Consider the following 13,966-nt stretch of genomic DNA (forward strand, 5'->3'; position numbering starts at 1 on the left):
ATTATATCACTCATTGAATTGTGTGTAAACTTTCTATATATGTTGTCAAGTTGTATATTCTTTTATATATATATATATATATATATATATATATATATATATATATATATATATATATATATATATATATAATTAAAGTATACATAATTTGGATAATTGAGCAATGATCTTATTACTCTATCTATATTATAATTTCCAAGTTTAATTTTCTTCTTTCTAATATGTGTATATATAGCATGTTCGTAGAAGAACATAAAAACACTAACATCTCAACTTTCTCCGATGTATTTGCCAAGGTACAACATAAAATGTACTTTGAAAGTGTAACTAATTTAAAACTGAAATAAGCAAATAAATAGGGTTAGAGATATTTAAGAAGTTGTTCAACTTAGTTGAACTTGTATAACGATTAACTTAAAGTACGAGATATATGAGAGTCAACGATCCGTAGTAAATTAAATGATCACAATCATATTGAGATTTGTAAAAGAGATTTGGTTCAAGCCCACCATTTGCCATCAAATTACAAGCATGTAATCATGAATGGTGACTAATTTTTTTTATGTTAATTTCGTGTATATATGTGCGTGTGAAAGTAATACAATAGCATGTTAGCATGATAACATCCAAGTTATAGGATCTATGTCACCAACTCATCTTTTCTATATCTTAAAAAGGTTGACCACGATCATTCAAGAGTTTCTTTAAAAAAAATTAATAGTGTGTTTGTATAAGATATATTTTAAGCGGGTAATTATTTTTTTAAGAGAATTTAAAATGGATATGTTGTTTAGGTAAGAAATTGAAACATTATAAGTTCATTAAAGTAATTGAACTATTTAAAATTAAAGAATTTCAAACTCCACCTAAAAGATACAAATTTGAAATTCTTCATGTTCATAGTTTGGAAAGACTCGAGTCCAAGTCGATTTGGCTTGACCTAAGCTTGGGAGAACTCGGTTTGATCTCATGGGGGATCAATCCAACATAGTTTGATATGATATTGACCTCATGTCTCGACCTAACATGTATCTAACTCAACATTACCAAACTTGACATGATTTGTCTGGTTTTATCTAGGCCCAACTCAACCTAGACCTAGTCCAAGTTGGACTCGATCGAACTTGACTCGACCATGGCCTAGATTAACTTGAGTAAACATGATCTCATCCAAACTCGACTCAACTTAGACCATGGTTGACTCTACTCAACTTGGGCTCAACTTCACCTAGTCTTGATCGGGCTAGGCCCGATCTAGTTTTGGTCAAACTAAGATCCACTTGGTCTAACCCAACTTGGCTAAATGTGATTCGATCCCAACTCAAGTGAATGTGGACCCGTCTTGACATGGCTCGAACTAACTTGATACATCTTGGACCAAGATTATCATGATTCGATCTAAGTTCGGGCCAACTTAGTTTGACCTAGGCTCAAGCTAACTTAGCTCGACCTAGACTGAGCCAACTCAACTCGATATGGGCTAGGGTCAACTTGGCTCAATCTCGAGACCGACTTGACTCAACTTGGATATGGATTGACTTGACTTGATTCTGACTCGGGTTGACTTGACCCAACCTTACATGAGTATGATCTAGTCCCATCTTACTTGGGTATGACCTTATATGGAATTTTATAACTTGAAAATAATATTTTTTAACAAAAATTGAGAAAAAAAAATTACAAACATAAAATAAAACACCTTGAACAAACTTTGAAAATAAATATATCACTATTCAATATTGAGTACAAAAGATTGTCAAATATTGATATTTTATCATTTTTATCAATTATTTAATATTTAAATTACTTTTTAAATTTTGCGGTTATTTGTAACACCCCAGATGGATATTACTAGATAAAACTTATTCTCATAAAATTTCTTTAAGAAATTCAGACATTATAATAAGTTCCCAAGCGTGGGAAAATTTAAAACTTTTCTTGCTATAATCCATTCATATTGTCTCATCTTTATTATATGTCCATAAAAGATAAAACATCATAATGTCTATTACAAAATGTAGGAAAACATAATATAATGAAAATCCCCCATCGGTAGTCCCGCTCTGTCGCTAAGCATCAGCATTACCACCTGAATTCACATCTGCTCCCACGTAACAAGTCACGTGATCATCGCCAAACACAAACACACAAACAAGAAAGGGTGAGCTGAGAAGAAAACAATATAATCATAAGATAATAAAACTGTCCCTTACCCAATCTAACTTAGTTAATTTTAGTTTGGTAATCTTGTTATCACAATATACTTCCAATCTCATAACATATATGAGAAAGATCCATCCACAACCTTGGTCCTTAGGGATTATCATGCTCCCACGAACCTACCCGCTCGTGGTCCAACTCTACGGACCTCCCCGCCCGTAGTCCAACTCTACGAACCTGCCCGCTCGTAGTCCAACATGCGTGAAAACCTACTATGAACCTCCCCACTCATAGTAGCCTCAAGTGTGAGCACGGAACATACGAATCTACCCGCTCGTATCTCCACACAAGAGTACAATCGATACAGACCTCCCCGCCCGCATCAATCACGCATCTCACAACTCCGTTATGAACCTCCCCGCTCGTAACCAATCCAACATATTCTTGACCAAGCTAACAAGAACAGGAAAGAAAACGTCCTTGAAAATCCATCTGCAAAGGACCTCTGCCACTGCACCCCCGCCTGGCGCCTCTCTATGAACCGTTAGACAAACAGCTCCAAACCACCTGGCGGTATCCCCTTCACTGCCAGGCGTCATTCCTCCCAGTTCTCTCTGTTGCGTGGCTCACCGCCTGGCGGAGCTTCTCCCACCGCCAGGCGCCACACCAATAAAGACACTCCCCTACTGGTTTATACACTTGCAGAGATTTTTATGCACATTCAACCATTAAATCTCACATCCAGATCACTAGTCACAAACATTTACAATACTACAATCATCAACTCATCCAACTCACAAGCATTCAACCAAGTTAAGTACTCATTCATGAACGTTGGAAGTTAAACATACACAGATCAGTCCCAAACTTGCACATGCGATACTATGACCCGAATACCATTATCAGCATTACCTTATTTCTTTACAAGGACACTACTTTCATATCATCTATTCCCAACCGATAGCTTACAACGATACTCACCACCAAATCCTTCATACGCTCTATATCAACTTAATATGACACTTTAACCATTATCTATATATATCATACATTTCATATATGCACGACTTCATACTAGCAATCTGAACACACACACAATGGTACCAAAATTGTCCTACCAGGATACTCATTCAATTATCTCAAGTCTACATAATATAGTTCATGCATCAACCCAACCCACTAGATAACTTTTTCCCCGCACAGTACCCACATTTTATACTCACAATCATTCCCCAACACCCATACTTAAATCTATGATTCCCTACTGCGCACCCCAACCCGTTGAACGTGTCAAACCGCCGCTGACATCTCGGGATCGCCTGGCGGTATATCAGACACCGTCGGGCGGCGCATTAGTGACTCCAGAACCATTCAGGTTCCCTCGCCTCTGCAGAAGTCTATTATTCCTAAATTTTCTCAATTCAACTTCTCATCCCAGTTCTGTTTCATGTATTCATACATTAACACACACTGTTCAATTTTATATAAACTGATCAAAGTTTCTTATTATCATATTGCCGGTTCATACACATCACATTAGCAATCGCACATACTCCATAGGAATCATGGGTTTGCACCCGACCCCATATCCATCAGATTCTCACACACCAATTCTTAATCACATCAATAATATATTATCTGTATCATACAAGTGCAACAATCCAAGCATATTCCAAAAACATCAAAAACAGGTCAAATTATGCAGCTCCAGTGCGCGCCTCCTGGCGGGTCCTCCATGGCCGCCAGGCGGTTCATCACAGAACCAAAAAAACGCTGTAAAAATGTTGCTTTGCTTGGCGGAGCACTCTTAGCCGCCAGGCGGTTCTGGTAATTTTGCCCAGAATTTACGAGTTTCACGCGAAAACGGTAAAACGCAACTATTAAGCCACAGAATCATTCCAGAACAAAAAAAAAAATATGAATAACACACATGAACAGCTTCCCTTACCTCTGATCCTCGCTCCAATTGCAATTAAAATGATTTGGTGCTTGTTGTCCAAAGCCTCATCTAAAGGTATCTTCTTCAACTCTCACTTTTTCTCTCTAACCCACGAAATTTCCAGTCTCACAACGTAATTAAGTGCTCTAAACCACTTAGGTTCACATTATTTTTTGTCTAGGATTTATCAAAGAACTCTCCTAAGGTAGTCTCAACCCTTCATCTCTTATTTTCTTTTAGTTATTAATTTTTATGAATTTCCTGGATCTCACATTATTAAAATATTTTATTAAAAAAAATTAAATTCATTAAATTTGAATTATGTTTTTAAAAAAAAATTCAAAAATGAAATAATTTGAATGTCATAAAAATTATAAAGTTGTCTTTCCGTAAGATTTTTTTTCAAACTATAACTATTTTAGGAAACACTATTATAATGATTTATTCTTTTTGTTTTCTTTCCTTTCTTTTAGTTTTATTTGTTTTTTTTTTTTCATTCAAGTTTTAGTAAGAATATACTGGCCATGAACAATGTAAAAAAACAGTTCATTATCCAACCATTAGAAATCATTGTGGGCATTTTTAGATACTATTATAAAAAAAAGTCAATGAACTTATTATACTTATTGCTCTTGATTTGGATAATATGTAAAATTATTTTACATTATAAATATATAATATATTTTCTCATTTTATTAAAATCATTGTGGTAATTTATTTTTCATGTTTTTCTCTTCCTCAATCTCTGTCTTCTACTTGGAGGATCTAGTTTTGTAGCCATTTCATTTTATGTTTTCAATGGTCTTTTTCTAATAGTCTAGCTCTTAATTAATTTCTTAACATTTAAAGATACGAGATTTGCATTGAATTATGTTTTGCATATTTATTAAAGATGTTAATCAAAAGAACGAGGTGCTTGCATTTAATGAATGTAATTGTTTTCTAGATTCTATCACTGTCATTAAATTTGTAATATAATACTTCCTATATTTTCATTATCAGATTATAAATACTTTCAAAATAATTAGAACATATTCAAATTTTAAAATTTAATTAAATTTATTTATAATTATTACAATAAAAATTTACATTCACAATCCATTACTGTTAAACATAAAAAAAAAATGGTTAACTATGCTATATGGTAAAAGATATATATACACAAAATCCATAAACATATAATCTAATTTAAGAAGTTGCTTTCTACATGTATGCTTACACGAAAGATGTACTTTTAATATATTATGCGCAATTTTATAAAATTAAATTCACTATAATTGTTATTTTTTACTGAGTTACTGTTAAGAAATAAATTGTTCATACCTAATATAACTAAATTGAACTTTGTGGATCGTTATTATTTATTTGTAAATAAAAATCATGATAAATTTTTTTAAAAATAATATATTTTTAACTAATAGACAGGTGTAAGTCTCTTTATTTCTGTCTAATGTTTAAGGGCTACCCTTATTTGTTGGGTCTAAGGCTGGTTTATGGGGTGTCTAAAACTCCCTAAACCAGTCTAACACTCTCATTTGCTGTCACTTTTCAGAAATCAGCTTCCCTCACTCTCTTTTAGAACTGCAGCCGTACTCTGCTAGGGTTTGAGTCTCATCCGGTCTTCGAGTTAGCTCAACTCCATTTTCCAGTTCACGTAAGTTGGTTCTCTAATTGTACCTTCTTTGTTTCTAGCTCTGTTGTCGTGATTCTAGTTAGGGTTCACTTTGGTAACTCGTTCTGAATTTATTCCACTATGTTTTCAGCTCGTGAATCTACTTCCGGAGCTGTCATGCTCATTTGCTTAAGTGTCGAAGTGTTCTACTAGCTTTTTCCAGGTAAGGGAAGCTAGGGTTTGTTTTGTTTTGCATTTTTGTGATTGTGTGGTGTTTATGATGGAACAAATATGCATTGTTTGCTGTTTTGGATGAATCTCTGGCTTTGCATGCGTGGAACAGTGACGAGAACTGATATTCTTGCCCAAACGAGCTCGTCTCGCTTAGGCAAGAATAACAAGAACTCACCCTGGTTCTGCTCGAGCATCTCGCTCAGGCGGAGAGCCCTTGTTTTGAGTGACAAACCATCTCACTCAAGCGAGAACTCGTGGGGAACCCTGTGTTTTCTACTCGAGTCATAGCTCAGGCGAGGGACTTTTGTTTGAGCGAAGGGTGACCTCGCTCAGGCGAGAAGGTCTTGCTCAGGCGAGAAGGTCTCGCCCAAGCGAGAGCTAGCAAAGTGTCACTGTAACGCACTTGCCCAGGCGAGGGAGCCTAGCTTAAGCGAGACAGTCCCTGTCGCTTGGGTGAAGGCCTCTAGCCTAAGCGAGGACAGTGTAGGTTTTGTGTTTTGCTCTCCGAAATTAGTTTGTGGCTGGTTATTTATCTTGAAAATGCATGAGGTATGTGAATATGCATGTAATACCTGACTGTATGGGCTGGAATTGATGAGTTTGGTATGATCTTTTGTATGGAACATGATTGGATGGTTGGTTATATATATTGGCATGAGATTGGTATGTATAATGACTTTATTTTGGTTGGTGAGACATGATTTTGGTATGGGTTAGGACGTAATTCCATGAATCTCTAAGTGAGATCTCATGATGGTGCCTTATGGTCAAGACGTAATTTCATGATGGTTTCATGGTGGTGCCTCCTGGTCAAGACGTAATTCCATAAACCATGTTAGTGGGAGCTCATGGTGGGGCCTCATGGTTAGGACGTAATTCCATGAAGGTTTCGTGGTGGTGCCTTATTATATAATTTAGTAAGGATTCAAGTAAGGATTGCATCCTGAAACTCTAAAGAGTTAGTTAGTCTCACGTAGAGCGTACTAACTCAAGTGGTGAGAGTAACAGGAGACCCTAGTCTTTGGCAGGATAATGACCTTAGATGTTTGAAGGCTAACCTTGTGTGTCGTAGGGTGAAACCCATTGACAATTGGCTCTTAGAGTAGTAAAGGCCACCATAAGTGCAAGTATCCAGTGAATCCGACTAATTATATGTATCCGGATAATTGAGTCTTAGTGTCTTGTTTATTGGTCATCACATGCTTGGTTGGTTTATGTATCTTGACTTTTAAGTTGCATGCTCAATTGTATGATAAACCTTTTTCACTCTGTCTTACCCTTTTTGCTTGCTTGTGTGTTTGTGTGTGGTTTTTCTCCTTTTGCGATGATCATCAATTTATTGATATGAGCAGATGTGAGAACTCCTCAAAATCATTAGAGTGATGGAGATTCCGCTGCGTAGCTTGTCTTGGATTGGATCCTCTTATTTCCGAGTTCTCTTTTAGGAATATAGTCCATGTATTGCTCTTTGAGCATTTATTTTGAATATTGTTGAACTATTATTCTGTCTTGTTAATGACATCATGGTGTGTCTCAATTTTCTGTTTCAAGTATTTTGGATAACTATAAGGAGTGACATTTTCACTCCATGACAATGCCCTTTTATGATTATGTATGATGTTTCATTTAATTATGTTATTATTTAAATGGGACGTTACAACATGTATATTAAAATATGACTAAATTAATATAATCCAAATTAAAATTTAAAATTTAAAATTTTAAGATATTAGATTCTAAATCATAAAGATTCGCACTAATTTTATAAACTGATATTAGTTTGTTTACGGGACAAGGCAAGCCACATAAATATATAAACTCAGTATTATGGTTCATCAAATTTTCTTTGATAAACTACTTCTTTTTTTCCAGTGTCTAGTAACTATATTTCAAGAGCTTCTCTGATAAAGTTTGAAGTTTTATTTAATTATTATTGCGATGTTTTGAAAAAAAAAAATGCTGTTACTTTTTTTTTTCTTTTACTTTTATTCGTCCTTTTTCACTCAAATATTATCAGAATGTAATCACTATTAATGATTAATCAATGAATAAAAAAATTACATTATCAATTAATAATCTTTTGTCAAAAAGGTATATATTTAATATTAATAAATGGAGCATTCTAATGCGATTTATAATCATTCATGAACACAATATTATTTTAATGTGAATTTATAACGAGTTAATTGAATATAATTACTTATAAAATGAAATATTATAATTCTCTTTAAAAGTTTACCCTATTCAGTCCTCTATAATTACTACCCCTACTAAATTGGCCTCCCAACATAATTTAATAATAGGATTCCAGCATTATATCAATCAACGATCAATCATTATTGATATAAGACAACAACAACAAAAAAAAGTCAATACTAACAATGTAAAATTATGATATAATTACATACATAATTTATTTGGTAACATTTTTATTATCACTATAAATCTTTATTATTCTTTTGTGGGTAGGTATTAAAAACTAAACTGATAAAAAAGGTAATTGAGAATCGATTCTAAAAATGTGATAACATCAGAAATTAGTATTTTTCTTTAACCTATTTCAAAACCAAACCAAACTTCAAAATATATTTTAAATATTATACCCTAATTACCATACCAAACCTTTAGACATATATTTATAAACAGGACGTATAACGTGTTTGGAAAAACATATCTTTTGTTTAGTTTATCTCTTGTAATTGATTTTTTCATGCTTGAACTCATGTTTTGCCACTTCTTTTAGTATTATCGAATTTTCTCCGAATAATAAGCATTAATAATTCATTCTTTACTTCATGATATAAATCATTTCTTCTTCTTTTTTAGTTTTTTTTTTATAAAAATAGTTTGGTATATAAATGAAACACTTGGCTTAAACAACCTATATACAAAGATAAGATAAACAACAAAAAAACAAAAAAACAAAAACATACCATAACATAGTCTCTTAGCCAAAGAGATTAACTTTAGATTCTTAGCCGGAAAAACTTTATAATAAAACATGTTAAAGATATTACATTAATTAGAGATAAATCATATAAGTGAGTAGTGCAATATCATTTTACAAAGTCAATTTTATAAGATTGAGTTATACTTAAAATCTACTTTGTAATATAATATCAGAGTTTATCAATGGCCTATTGTAGCAAGATTAATTGGATCTATTGTGTCATTCTTATTAAGTCCCTCTTTGTTCACCTTCTCGATGTCTTTGGTGTGAATACTCAATGTCCTTAATGTGAAAGTGTGTCACATCGATTAGAGATATGACCAAATTATAATATGTGCAAATCTCGCCTTAGTAAGTCAATTTTGTAGAATTGAATTAAGTTTCATATTTACTTCCTAATAAAATAACATTGTCAACTCAAATATACGCTATAAACAAGCTTCTTGGTACCCTACAAAAGATATTCCTTGCATAACCTCTATCAATAGCAACAACGACTTTGAATTTAACAACAAAATCTCTTACAAACCTTCATGTGATAACTTAAGCATCACTCAACTTGTAACTTGTTTTGACAACTTATGGGAGATTTGACGATCTATATATCATCGTTGTGCTTTGACATCCAAACTTTAGATGATACATTTCTAGATCCACCCTTCTATAAGTTACATCCTTTAAGCTAAAGCTATATGAAAATGGCAAATGATACCATGGCAAAAATCTTAGCTTCATAATTGCCCCTGTTATGTGGCTTATGGACTACATTAAAAGAAAAAGGACAAAGAGATGCCTTGTCGCAATTTTGATATGACAAATAAGCAATTTTGATATGACAAATAAATTTGAAGATACCTATACAAACATAACTATAGAAACAAGCATGATTCATCTATTGCAATGTACCTTGAATAGAAAAAAGGGTATCAATGGGTAACCTTTAAGTAGTTAACTGCACAAAATGAATGTGAAGTTACTACAACCTTCTAGATTCCTTTGACTTCCTAGAAATAAGAATATTAAACTTTCAAAGACGTAGTGATACAATTTTACTAGTAATGTCCTAGGGTTCAAATAAACATTAGAGATTAATCACAACGAACAACTTACGCTTTACTTCACAATTAAGATACCCTATTTCATTTTTAGTGTCCTCCCACTTCCACTATTTCTATACCAATATCTTACATAAGGTATTATTATCAGCTAGATGTTGAATCCTTATAACTTTCCTACCTTGCTTGGATTTTCACCATCTTCATAATTTAAACCTCTACCTTAAATGCATTACTACATTTATTGCCTTTCACTTATATACATCCTTGAAACCTTAGGTAGCCATGGTTGTTACTTCTTTGTAACCCTCTCAACTCTTTAACCTTCGTACTTTAAGGGAGATAATATACATGCCTTTGACCTTAAGCACCAATCTAAATAAGAAAATATCGCAGTTAGGATTTTATAGGTGATTCATGCACAAACCTTCATTTGTGCCTAACAAAAATTTATTCTCCATTTACCTTCACAAATATAAATACAATCTCATTTATATGATTCCAAATACCCCAAACAATTTCTACCTAGACAATATGCTTTATTATGTCCCCTTTAAAATTGTAACAAAATTCACTTTCATTTTTGACGACTAAACACTACCATAAAATATATCACAAATTTTGACATTTTTTTTTAATTTTCTATTAAATTTTTCAAAATTCAAAAAAATTATGTATTCAATTACTTTTCAATAATTATATAATAAATAAATTACCTATTTTATTTAAAATTATTTAATAATAATAATAATAATGATAATAATAATAATTATTATAAATTTATCTTATAGTTAAAATGTATAATATAACAAGTTAACCTTTATCACTTATTTCAATAAAACTAGATATACAAATGCATCACAAGTAGGATAGCCACCCAACCTCTCACTATCATCTATAACAAGTCATATAACCATTAAAAATAAAGGAAATATAAGAAAAAAGTGGGGTGATGGAGTCAAACATATATGTCAATTTCAACATAATGTATCTGACATAATGTCAAATTAGTTTACTGAGTCTAGAAATATCACAACACATATGTCAATTTGAACATATTGTATCTAACAAAATAGAATGTCAAACTCCATGAAAACTACTATCAAGTGAAGATTCTTCCCGTGATGTTGGCATTGCCTTGTCCACTTTCGTCTTATGAAATTAAAATCATATCACTTTATTATAATTATAAAATATACACAAGATACTAAGTTATATTCAAACATTTAACAATATAATTTTATTTAACATGTAAAATATGATCTACTTATAACTACATTTTTTGTACTACCAAACATGACACCCAATTCAGGAGGAATATGTCCTTCCTTCATTTGGATGTATGCAAGTATGACACTTTTTAATGTCTTCACATTTTCTTCAGAGGTTGCTAACTTTTCCCACAAACTAATAACTTCCCTTTTCAATTAAGAGCTTTCGACCAAATCAATATTTGTGTAGTTACACCATACACTATTAAATCTTGTGGTGGACTAAAATGCATCACTACGAAGATCTCTTAATCCCAGGAAATGTACACATTAAGAATGGTCAATTTCCAACACTTTACTAACATAATCATTAGTTGGAATTTTAGTAAAATTGAAACTTTGATTCATTTCTTATGTCATTTTTTTCTTCTAAGTAAAAAAGTATTCTTCTGTTAATTAATTTATTAATCATGCTTAACAACAAAAATGTTAATATGCATATGCTATTTAATAAAAAAATACACATAATGCATATGGTGTATATTACAATCACTATTTGATTTGTACAAACAAAGTAAAACTTTCATAATGACAATAGTCTTCACAAACCCTAGGAATCTAAACCAACAAAAAGAATGGAAGATGACCAATCTAAAAACCAATTCTTTTGGTAACCAAAACCTAAGTAGCTAATGTTAATGACCAATTTAGAGACCAATTCATAATAGAAACTATTTTAGTTACCAATTATAATTTTTTGAAACTAGTTTAGTTATCAATAATTTTTAGTTTGTAAATTAGTATCTAAATTGACTAATTATTTTTGGTCACTAAATTTGATCATTATTTAAGGTTTTTCTTGTAGTGTACAATAGGACTTTAGAATATTAGGAGTCAAAGTTATTGTCTCATTGTACATTACCTTACTTGATGCATTGGAGGTGGTTGGGGGAGAAACAATGTTAACCATTTCTATTATCAACCTTTGATGCATGTAGGTAGTAATCTATCATTTACTTATAATTCAATATCTTAGGTATATGGGCGTAATGATTATTGAACATATAATTCATTATCTTAGGTGACTGTGGAGCAAAGATAAAAAAATGTAAGGATTTGTTGAGCCTCAAGCCATTCAAAAAGATGAGAACACAAAGGTCCAAATCCGACAATATATGCAAATATGCAACATTCTAGGATTGATCTTACTGAGTGTAATATTCTTTTTAAGTATTGGTAATTATTGAAAATTGGATAGAGGTAACACCTTCTATCATGTTATGAATTGTATCATACTTTGAACACTCATATATAATGTTGTATCATTATTTGAAGCCTTTAATGATCCATCACCTATATCATAGAAGGACATGACCCAAATAAGACAATAGTGGGGAAGCTTTCTCCTCCAGCATGTATAACTTAGGTTATTTGTTTAGTTTATTTTTTAGATTAGATTACCCTTTTTATTAAAGACAATGATTTAGGATTTATTTTGAGGTTAAATAATTTTAGGAAATGTACATTCTGTTATGGAAATGTTCTATTTGAAGTGTATATCTTATTTTGGACAATTTCTGATTTACAGGTTTTGGTTACATGCCAAAACCAATTTAATTTTAGAAAAAAAATATAAAGATTTATATTAGACTATGCATTATCTAACATAAATATGAGTTTTTTTTTTCCTTCAATGAGTTTCAAATTTATGTCGGAGTGTGTATCTCTGATGTAAATTTACATTGGGGGTGCTATTATAGTCCGACTAAAATTTATGTCGGAGCTATTGTAGTTTGACGTAAATTTAAGTCGATGAATTAACCTTAATATAAATTTATGTCACCTGTTTTAATGTCGAACCTAAAACGAACATAAAGTATAGAATAATATACATAAAAAGCCTTCATGGTTTTCAAAAAACGAAATATGCTTCACAAATGATTTATTGATTTATTAACTACAACCAATAAGAAGCCTTTTGTTCCCTAGTGCTATAAAAACACATTCTAATAAAATTATTATAAGATTTTGATACTAATAGAAACTTTACAACTCTACATCCCAAAAGTACGCATGATGCTTGCTCCATACAAGCACTTTGAAGACGAAAACACCAAAATGGTGCAATTTTGTTTTCAAAATTATCAAAATGGTACAATTTTAAAAATTGAGAAGTCGTGCTAGCTTAATATGACTTCATTGTGAAGAAGTCATATCAACTTAATACGACTTTGACTTACTAAAGTGAAGTTGTGCCAAGTTGGCACGACTCTAGTTAAACTAAAAAAATACAATGAATTGACTTCGTAGCTAGTTGGTACAACTTCAATTTATAGCACAATGTACTGAAGTCACCAAGCTGACACGACTTCAATTAAAATTAAAAAAAAATAACACATTAAAGTTATACCAAGTTGACACAAATTTTTCATAATGAAGTCATACCAAATTGGTACAACTTACTCACTTTTGTATTTTGTTTTTAAATTTGCAACATTTGGGTAAATTTGAAAAAAAAAATCACCATTTTTATACTTTTTCCGCAATCAACCTATATATATGTACATTTTTTATTGGCCACGAATATGATCTTTAAGCATCATTGTGTATATAGGCTGTAAAAAAACATATCACAAAAAATTAATTCATTTTGGATTTCTTCTAATTATGATGACATTAGAATATACTTGTCATTTGCTTATAAGGATATTAGGATTTTGTTTGTGTGTTCATTCTTTTTTATTGCCCTATTTTAATATTTCAATAACAATGAAAAATATACATCCTTCTACCAATTCCCCCTTT

This window comes from Vigna unguiculata, chromosome 7, assembly GCF_037176805.1.
Source record: "Vigna unguiculata cultivar grain cowpea cultivar isolate G323 ecotype 2 chromosome 7, ASM3717680v1, whole genome shotgun sequence".
NCBI classification, from domain to species: domain Eukaryota; kingdom Viridiplantae; phylum Streptophyta; class Magnoliopsida; order Fabales; family Fabaceae; genus Vigna; species Vigna unguiculata.